General features: G+C 39.4%; 1 pseudogene; it reads left to right on the top strand.

Annotated features, from left to right (window-relative positions):
- The first annotated feature begins 810 nt into the window (after positions 1-810).
- Positions 811-9,629, top strand: LOC127668987 (beta-defensin 39-like; annotated as a pseudogene).
- Positions 9,630-10,312: the final 683 nt, after the last annotated feature.

Below are 10,312 nucleotides of genomic sequence, written 5' to 3' on the forward strand. Positions count from 1 at the left end.
AAGCTACAATTATGAAATGTCAATCGCATGGCTATATAAAATAAGAACTGGACAGTGACAACATTAATAGACATACTAATATGGAAAAGAAAAATCTTATGGGAGTCTACCCATATACAAAGCATTACAAGCTCCTAATAATTACAAAGAGATAGATAATTATGCTTCTGCAGTGATGAGCCCCAAATTGGTTATCCAGTACCAAGTGCTCAGCTCCAAAATTATGTATATAAAAATAACACTAAATTAACTCACTAGGTTATCTTTACATACTTATGATTTATTATTGTTTCTATGTGTGTATAAGATTATTACATAGCTAGAGCAATTAGACAACAAAAGGGGGTAAAAGAGATACAAATTGGAAAGGAAGAAGGAAAGGAAAGGAAATTGTCACTATTTGCAAATTGCATGATGGTATATTTAAGCAACCCGAAAAACTCCACAAGAGAAATCCTATAGCTGATAAACAACTATCAGATATAAAGTAGCCAGATATAAAATTAACCCTATGGAGTATTTATGAGTCCTATTGAGACATGTGGCATTTAGCATTTCCAGATAGGAGCAAAATCTAGATCCAGGCAACAGAGACAAAATGATCTCAGAATTTGAGATGCCTCAGATAAGCACTGTAAAGCTTAGCTATTGGACAGTCACTCTAGATTGCCATCCCTCCTTAAAGCTCAACTTTGAGGTTACTTATTCCCACCCCTCTATTATTGCAGAAGCACTCTGTGCTCTGAGTTCATCTTTAAGGAAGCTTTCCAGCACTGGCTCTGACCGTAATCAACTCCGTGTGCAGCAATCATGAAGATCTCCTGCTTTCTGCTGCTGATCCTCTCTCTTTTCTGCTTTCAGATCAACATAGGTAAGTCCCAAGACCTGCTAAACCCCTGACCAGAGCTGGGTACATTGGGTCACAGAACAGGTGAAAAATTAATGTTGGATCTGAGGAGCGATCAATAGGACAGCATTCCAAAGCTCAAAAGCCTGAAGCCAACTGGCAACAGGGCTTCAGCCTGTGTCCTAGGTATCAGGCAGTTAGCCTGGCCAGAATGAAGAGCTAGTAAAAGAGACTCCCAAGATTTTCAACCACCATCTTGTCACAGTCATGTAGAAAATATTCTTTGTAGAAAACATTATTTTTTACCGCCAGGAAGACATAGCTCACCAAGAGGCCAGATGTCTATCATGAGATGGACACCCACTCCTTAGCTACGTTTTACAGGACCACTTAACACATGACCACAATACACTTGGCTAATGAGGAATATGAACTTGATGTTTTAGATAAGGAAACTTAGTGACAGATAACACATGTCCTGAAACGCCTCGTCTAGTAAGCATAGACCTTGAATGAAGTACAAGGGCTCTCATTTTAACTAATGCCTCACAATGTACTGGTAAATAAAAGGGATTCAGGATCACCATTTCTTGGATATTTACCCCAATCATGTGAATAGGGTTCAGACACCAAGTGCACCATTCACAAGATCAGGAATTAAATTAACCATCATCGCTGCATAAGGAGGTCTTGAACTCAAAATGTAACTGAAAGTAAAGCCCATAGTCACTGCTTTGTTCTGATGAACACAATTTGCTAAAGGAAAGCCAGAAACTGATTCTTATGGGCAGCAGGATGCAGTGGTCAGCTAGGGGAGTACTTGAATTGTATGAGAATCAAAGTGGGGCTGGGAGCATCCATCCTGGTCTAAGTTCTGTCTGTGTGAACATTCTGCTCTGTGAAGAGCAATGGACTTCACAGTTGTCATCTGTCAGATCAGAGAGACCTTGAATGAACTGAGTACTGAGTCCTTCATTGGTTTAAAACAGTCCTACATTGTTTAACCTTCCTCTGCTTAGCAATTGCCTTCATTTATTTATTTTCTGATATGAAGCAATATTCAGAAAAAAAGCAAAGTGGAGAAAATGTTTTATCTCCAAGCTCACTCAGTATATAGTAAACTGTGGCAGGGAAACCAGGGAACTTTAAGTAGCTGCTCAGAGGACAACCACATTATACTTGTCTACTTGACAAAATCTTAGAACATCATGGAAAAGAATATCAATCAGGGATTGTCTAGATAATCCATAGGTGACTGTCTTTGTTGAATTAACTGAGGTAAGAAGACACGCCCATTTCCAGGGTTTAGGGACTGGACTGTAAAAGATTACAGAAAGTGAGCTAAGCACTGGCATTCAAGTGCTCTCTCTCTCTCTCTCTCTCTCTCTCTCTCTCTCTCCCCTTTTGATGATGGTTGTGACAACTAACTTCAAGGTCCTGACATCTTGTAGTCCTTGTAAACTATAACTTGTAGTTATGAACTAAGCCCTTTCTCTCATAAGTTGTTTTGTCACAATATTTCATCATAGTAACTGGAAAGGAAACTACAATAAGCCACAGTCCAAACACAGAGCAATGAATGAGTGCAGGCTTCCTCAGTTCCTCCATTTTATATATTCCATGATGCATATCTGGGGAATGTCCTGTTCATACTTAAAATGGGTCACCCCACATCCATTACCACAATCAAGATAGTTTCCCACAAGCATAAAAGAGGCCCATCTCTTCAAGTGACTCTAGATTCTGTCAAATTCATAATTTAAAACAACAAATCCACTGATCAAGAATAAAGAAGAGAAACACATATAGGAATATTTAGATTATTTATGTCATTAAGAAAAACAAACAAATGAATCATTGTGGATCTTTAGCAAAGAGCTTTCAAAACTTAATTTTGACTGCATGTTTTACTACCAGACAATCAGCTGCAAGTATTTCACCAGTGAACATAAACTATGCTAAATATGCTTATAGAATCTTCTCAACAAAGACAGCACACAAAAGGAAACAAAATCTGGAGGTCTGACTTCAGAGGACCCAACTTTGGAGGGTCTGACGAGGGATGATCATTGTAGAGGCCTAAATTAGTTTTAGAGCATTGCTCTTGCAACAACCATACACAATGGAAGTCAGATCCCCCAAAAATGTAGAGAAAGGCTATGAGTCAGAACTCATGAAGATGGGTTTAGGGTGAGCAAGTGAGGGGCTTAGGCTGTGGTGCTTCTCTGAGAAAGTCCTGGGGTGGAAAAGCAGAATGTCACTCCACTTCCTCCCACCACCTTAGCACCACTGTCCCACTGAAGAGTTTGTGGTGATGAGAAGCTTCAACAGCCAGAGATGGTGCTCCATCCTGTACTCCCAGTATCAAAGAGGATGAGGAAAGAGCATCTCTGTGATTCAGAGCCAGCCTGAGCTAAATAATGGATTCCAAGCCAGTAAAGCCTATAGAATGAGACTTGTCTCAAAATGAATAGAAAAGAAAGTAATCTCCATTTGTTCTTTCCAATATAATAGCATAATATATATGGCTTTTGAGCAATGGGGCTCCCTGGTAACTGAATTCAATTGGATTTTATTAGTGGTCTTAAACATCACTTGTAGGGGGCTTCCGGGTGGCCATCAGGGAGACATCGGTGTGCTCCGGTGAATCCAACGAGCCCCAGCAGGAGCCTTCAGGTGCCTGATTTGGGATCTGAACAGCCTGGGCCACAGCACTAGGTCTCCAGGAAGTGCGGGAGACCTGGTGTACACCCAGAAGCAGTCTGGGAGCTCACAGCACAGCTTGCTCCTGTGACACAGAGCTTAGGTTCCAGTCCTGAGGCCTCTGGCATTAGCCCTCAGACCTCTCCGCTTCCAGATTCAGATCAGCCTGGGCGGCAACACCACATCTCCAGGTCCTGCAAGAGGAAAGAAGGGCTTCCGGGCGGCCAGTGGGGAGTCAGTGTGCTCTGGTGAATCCAGCAGGCCCCAGCGGGAGCCTTCAGGTGCCTGCTTCGGGGTCTGAACAGTCTGGGCAATAGCACCCTGTCTCCAGGCAGTGCAGGAGGTAAGCTGTGCACCAGAGGCCACCTGGGAAGGGGCAGCTTGCACTGGTGAGTCCAGCATTGACAAGATCAACTAACACCAGTGAGAACTAGATGGCAAAAGGCAAACGTAGGAACGTCACTAACAGAAATCAAGGCAATATGGCAACATCTGAATAAAATTCTCCTTTACCAGCATGTCCTGGATACCCCATCACACCAGTAAAACAAGATTTGGATTTAAAATCACTGGTCATGATGCTGGTACAGGAACACATGAAGGACATACTTAAAGAAATTCAGGAGAAAATGGATCAAAAGTTAGAAGCCCTTGCAAGGAAAACACAAAAATCATTGAAAGAAATCCAGGAGAATACAAAAGCCAATAAGGAGGAAACGCAAAAAACACTTAAAGAAATACAGGAGAACTTTGGTCAACAGGCTGAGGTCTTGAAAGATGAAACACAAAAATCTCTTAAAGAATTACAGGAAAGCACAAACAAGCAAGTGAAGTAGCTAAGCAAAACCATCCAGGATATAAAATCAGAAGTAGAAGCAACTATGAAAACTCAAAGGGAGACAACTTTGGAGATAGAAAGCCTTGGGAAGAAATCAGGGAACATAGATGCAAATAGCAACAACAGAATACAAGAGATGAAAGAAAGAATCTCAGATGCTGAAGATACCATAGAAACCATGGATTCAACAGTTAAAGAAAATGCAAAATGCAAAAAGCTTGTAACCCAAAATATCCAGGAAATCCAGGACACAATGAGAAGACCAAACCTAAGGATTATAGGCATAGATGAGAGTGAAGATTTAAAACTTAAAGGGCCAGCAAATATCTTCAATAAAATTATGGAAGAAAACTTCCCTAACCTAAAGAGAGAAATGCCCATGAATATACAAGAAGCCTACAGAACTCCAAACAGATTGGACCAGAACAGAAATACTTCCCATCACATAATAATCAAAACACCAAATGTACTAAACAAAGAAAGAATATTAAAGGCAGTAAGAGAAAAAGGCCAAGTAACATATAAAGGAAGACCTATCAGAATCACTGCAGACTTTTCACCTGAGATTATGAAGGCTAGAAGGTCCTGGGCAGATCTCATGCAGACTCTAAGAGAACACAAATGCCAGCCAAAACTACTATATCCAGCAAAACTATCAATCACCATAGATGGAGAAACTAAGATATTCCATGACAAAACGAAGTTTACCCAATATCTATCCACAAACCCAGCCCTACAAAGGATAATAGGAGGAAAACACCAATACAAGGAGGGAAACTTCACCCTGGAAAAAGCAAGATAGTAGCCTTTCATCAAACCCAAAAGAAGTTAACCGATCAAATTTTAAAAATAGCATCAAAAATGACAGGAAGTAATAATCACTATTCCTTAATATCTCTTAACATTGATGGACTTAATGCCCCAATAAAAAGACATAGACTAACTGACTGGATACGTAAACAGGACCCTACATTTTGCTGCTTACAGGAAACAAACCTCAGGGTCAAAGACAAACATTACCTTAGAGTAAAAGGCTGGAAGACAATTTTACAAGAAAATGGTCTCAGAAAACAAGCTGGAGTAGTCATTTTAATATCAGATAAAATTGACTTTCAACCCAAAGTCATCAAAAGAGACTCTGAGGGACACTTCTTGCTGGTCAAAGGAAAAATACAACAAGAAGAGCTCTCAATCCTGAACATCTATGGTCCAAATGCAAATACCCTCTTTCATAAAAGAAACTTTATTAAAACTCAAAGCACACATTGCACCTAACACAATAATTGTGGGTGACTTCAACACTGCACTTTCCTCAACGGACTGATAAGGAAAACAGAAACTAAACAGGGACACAGTGAAACTAATTGAAGCTTTGGACCAATTAGATTTAACAGATATATATAGAACATTCTATCCTAAAGCAAAAGAATATACCTTTTTCTCAGCACCTCATGGTACCTTCTCTAAAATCGACCATATAATTGGTTGGTCACAAGACAGACCTCAACAAATATAAGAAGATCGAACTAATCCCATGCCTCCTATCAGATTACTATGGAGTAAAAGATGTCTTCAATAGCAACAAAAACAACAGAAAACCCACATACACGTGGAAACTGAACAATATTCTACTCAATGATACCTTGGTCAAGGAAGAAATAAAGAAAGAAATTAAAGACATTTTAGAACACAATGAAAATGAAGACACAACATACCCAAATCTATGAGACTCAATGAAAGCAGTGCTAAGACGAAAACTCATAGCCCTGATTGCCTCCAAAAAGAAAATAGAGAGAGCATACATTACCAGCTTAATGACACACCTGAAAGCCCTGGAACAAAAAGAAGCTATTTCACCCAGGAGGAGTAGAAGGCAGGAAATCATCAAACTCAGGGCTGAAATCAATCAAATAGAAACAAAGAGAACCATACAAAACCAGGAGCTGGTTTGTTGAGAAAATCAACAAGATAGATAAACCCTTAGCCAGACTGACCAAAGGGCACAGAGAAAGTATCCAAATTAACAAACTTAGAAATGAAAAGGGAGATATAACAACGGAAACTGAGGAAATCCAAGAAATCATCAGATCCTACTACAAGAGCCTGTACTCAACACAACTGGAGAATCTGGAGGAAATGGACAATTTCCTAGACAGATACCAAATACCAAAATTAAATCAGGACCAAATAGATCATCTAAACAGTCCCATAATACCTAAAGAAATAGAAGGAGTCATAGAAAGTCTTCCAACCAAAAAAAGCACAGGACCAGATCGTTTCAGTGCAGAATTCTATCAGACCTTCAAAGAAGAGTTAACACCAATACTCTTCAAACTATTCCACAAAATAGAAAAAGAAGGAACCTACCCAATTCCTTCTATGAAGCCACAATTGCGCTGACACCAAAACCACTCAAAGATCCAACGAAGAAAGAGAACTTCAGACCAATTTCCCTTATGAACATCGATGCAAAAGTACTCAATAAAATTCTTGCCATCCGAATCCAAATGATCATCCACCATGATCAAGTAGGCTTTATCCCGGGAATGCAGGGTTGGTTCAATATACGGAAATCCATCAATGCAATCCACTACATAAACAAACTCAAAGCAAAAAACCACATGGTCATTTCATTGGATGCTGAAAAAGCATTTGACAAAATTCAGCATCCTTTCATGCTTAAAGTCTTGGAAAGAAAAGGAATTCTAGGCCAATACCTAAACCTAGTAAAAACAATATACAGAAAACCGGTAGCCAGCATCAAACTAAATGGAGAGAAATTTGAAGCAATCCCACTAAAATCAGGGACTAGACAGGGCTGACCCCTTCCTTCGTATCTTTTCAATATTGTACTTGAGGTACTAGCTAGGGCAATTAGACAACATAAGGAGGTCAAAGGGATACAAATTGGAAAGGAAGAAGTCAAACTATCATTATTTGCAGAAGACATGATAGTCTACTTAAGTGACCCAAAAAACTCCACTAGAGAACGCCTACAGCTGATAAACAACTTCAGCAAAGTAGCAGGTTATAAAATCAACTCAAGCAAATTAGTGGCCTTCCTACACTCAAAGGATGAGCTGGCTGAGAAAGAAATTAGGGAAAGGACCCCCTTCACAATAGCCACGAACAGTATAAAGTATCTTGGGGTGACTTTTACCAAACAAGTGAAAGATCTTTATGACAAGAACTTCAAGACTCGGAAGAAGGAAATGGAAGAATACCTCAAAAAATGGGAAAACCTCCCATGCTCATGGATCAGTAGAATCAATATAGTTAAAATGGCCATTTTGCCAAAAGCAATATACAGATTCAAAGCAATACCCCTCAAAATCCCAACTCAATTCTTCACCGAGTTAGAAAGAGGAATTACCAAATTCATCTAGAATAACAAAAAACCCAGGATAGCTAAAACTATTCTCAGCAACAAAAGAAATTCTGGTGGAATCAGGATCCCTGACCTCAAGCAATACTACAAAGCAATAGTGTTAAAAACTGCATGGTATTGGTACAGTGACAGGCAGGAGGATCAATGTAACAGGATTGAAGACCCAGAAATGAACCCACACACCTATGGCCACTTGATCCTCGACAAAGAGGGTGAAAACATCCAATGGAAAAAAGATAGCATTTTCAACAAATGGTGCTGGTTCAACTGGAGGTCAGCATGTAGAAGAATGTGAATTGATCCATCCTTGTCTCCTTGTACTAAGCTCAAATCCAAATGGATCAAGTACCTCCACATAAAGCCAGACACTCTGAAGCTAATAGAAAAGAAACTGGGAAAGACCCTTGAGGACATGGGGACAGGGAGAAAGTTTCTGAACAGAACACCAATAGCATATGCTCTAAAATCAAGAATTGACAAATGGGACCTCATAAAATTCCAAAGTTTCTGTAAGGTATAGGACACCATCAAGAGGACAAATCGGCAACCAGCAAATTGGGAAAAGATCTTCACCAACCCTACAACAAATAGGGGGCTAATATCCAATATATATAAAGAACTCAAGAAGTTAGACTCCAGAAAACCAAACAACCCTATTAAAAAATGGTGTACAGAGTTAAGCAAAGAATTCTCACCTGAAGAACTTCGGATGGTGGAGAAGCATCTTAAAAAATGCTCAACTTCATTAGTCATTAGGGAAATGCAAATCAAAACAACCCTGAGATTTCATCTTACACCAGTCAGAATGGCTAAGATTAAAAATTCAGGAGACAGCAGGTCTTGGAGAGGGTGTGGAGAAAGAGGAACACTCCTCCACTGCTGGTGGGGTTGCAAATTGGTACAACCACTGTGGAAATCATTCTGGCGGTTCCTCAGAAAACTGGGCACCTCACTTCCAGAAGATCCTGCTATACCACTCCTGGGCATATACCCAGAGGATTTCCCGCCATGTAATAAGGATACATGCTCTACTATGTTCATAGCAGCCCTATTTATAATTGCCAGATGCTGGAAAGAACCCAGGTATCCCTCAACAGATGAGTGGATGCAAAAAATGTGGTATATCTACACAATGGAGTACTATTCAGCCATTAGAAACAATGAATTCATTAAATTCTTAGGCAAATGGATGGAGCTAGACAACATCATACTAAGTGAGGTAACCCTGACTCAAAAGGTAAATCATGGTATGCACTCACCAATAAGTGGATATTAACCTAGAAAACTGGAATACCGAAAACATTATCTACACCTCAAATGAGGGACAAGAAGAAAGGAAGAGTGGCCCAGGAGTGGAAAGACTCAGTGAAGCAGTATTCGGCACAACCAGAATGGGGAAGTGGTAAGGGGTAGGTGGGAGGACAGGGGAGAGAACGGGGCTTACGGGACTTTCGGTAAGGGGGGGGGCTAGAAAAGGGGAAATCATTTGAAATGTAAATAAAAATATATCCATTAAAAATATTTAAAAAAAATAAAATAATTAAAAAAACATCACTTGTGGTAATAGTTCTTAAAATGATAAATATTTTCTACATACTTTGTGTAGAACTCTTCTATATTCCACAAATATGCTAAAAATCACTACAACTATTACAAATGATCTGAGGTTTGTTTATCATTTTCTTGCAGTTTCTGGTGTTGACTCAATAAAATGTTTTCAAAAGAATAAAACCTGCCACACTTCCTAATGCCCATATTTTCAAGATGAGGTTGGCATGTGTTATGATGGAAGAGGCAAGTGTTGCCAAAAACACCTTTTGTACATCAGCGTTCCAAGGAAGAAGAAGGTGTAATCATTGCTATAATAAAGAAAAACATTCTGTCATGTAGCTTCTCCATACTAAAATGAACCATCTATAAATCCATATAGAGTTAAGAAAATGTATGTTATTTTAGGGAACCTGTAATAAAAGACAGGACAGTCTAAATCCCTGTCTGATAAAGTAGAAATATGGCCAAAATTAAGCAAATGGGATTTTATTTGATTTTTCTAGAAATATCCTATCAAACACCATCTGGTCTGAATAGGAATTCACCTCATTGGCAAGAGGAATCAGGGGCATGGAGCCACTTCTACCTAAATTAGTTTATGTAGTTAGGGCTTGTTCATATCAAACCATCACAACCACTCTGCAACCTCCTTCATATTTTCAGTTTCCTTGTAGCCACAAGGTACCTGACACCTTTGGATCCAATTATAATCATTGTATTTAGGTTTCTGAATCCAGTGGCCACTATTCCCACCCCAAGTTGGGACTGACAAAAAGACTCCTATGACACTCTTAAGAGATACAGAGAGCTTGATCCCTTTAATCCACTAACTAGTTTCTCACACGAATCTGAAGACTTTATACATGGAAGGCTCCCGGTGTCAGTGAACAGATATTAAGGGTAATTCTGTGTGCTAACATGAAGAAGAAAACAGTTAATGCTACCTTTATAATAGTGAGAACTTTGGGTTTTGATGTCATACTAA

Source organism: Apodemus sylvaticus, chromosome 18, assembly GCF_947179515.1.
Source record: "Apodemus sylvaticus chromosome 18, mApoSyl1.1, whole genome shotgun sequence".
NCBI lineage: Eukaryota > Metazoa > Chordata > Mammalia > Rodentia > Muridae > Apodemus > Apodemus sylvaticus.